Here is a 976-nt window from a genome sequence, read left to right on the forward strand (position 1 = left end):
AAGGAAAGGAAAGGAAAGGAAAGGAAAGGAAAGGAAAGGAAAGGAAAGGAAAGGAAAGGGTAGAGTTGCCTTACCTGTAAGTATTCTGATTTGATAGGTCTGGAGTGGGACTTGGAAAATTTTATCTTAAAAAAAAAAAAAAAGCTGCTCAGATGGATCTTATGTGCATTCAAGGTTGAAAGGACAGGTTCCCTAGATAAAGTCCAAATCCCTTATGCCATTTATGGTCCTCTACCCCCTGACCCTTGCCTGCCACCCTAGCCCCATTTCCCCACTGCAGTCTGCTTTCCATTTATACCCAATAGCTTGCAATTCTCCAGTTGTATTAGACTGAGTTGTGCCTACCTGCCATGTCTGCCTGTATAATTCAAGAACCCAGCTTAAAATTAATGACCTTTGGCTTCTCCTCTATTCTATAAGAACTCTTATCACAGCATCATATGAATACTTTATACCAGGATCAGAAATATGCCATTCAAAAGTTGCCTGCAGCCTGCAGCTATTATACCAAGACTGTTGGCAAAATTTAACTCTCAGAAAAACTGTTCCTATGTTTGAGGAAAAACACTTTAGCAGAACTTCTGTTTATGCAGAGAAAAGATCCAGATCCTACTCTGAAGGGGAAATGGTGAGCAAAAGGAGAGCTAAAAGCCTGAGGATAATAGGGCTATAAGGAATCTTGGTTTTCTGGGGGAAGAGATGTTCTGACAAGGACAGCGTCTGACTGAGAGACGACAGAGTCCTGGATTTCAGAGATCTTAGAGCATCTAAGGCAGCAGACTGAATTCTGATCCTAAAGCAGAGGCTCTTAACCTGGTTGTTTGACTTGGTGCTGACGGATGGGTCTAAGCCAGAGGGGGTTATTGGAGACAGAAGGAAATTTGAGACTTCCAGGTGCCTCCTGCTTCTTGTCACAAACAACAGTACTAGAAGTGTTCAAATAAATATTTGCTCTCCTTAAAAGCTGTAAAAGGTG

This window comes from Mirounga leonina, unplaced genomic scaffold (genome assembly GCF_011800145.1).
Source record: "Mirounga leonina isolate KUSES-001 unplaced genomic scaffold, KU_Mleo_1.0 Mir_357, whole genome shotgun sequence".
In the NCBI taxonomy this organism is placed as follows: domain Eukaryota; kingdom Metazoa; phylum Chordata; class Mammalia; order Carnivora; family Phocidae; genus Mirounga; species Mirounga leonina.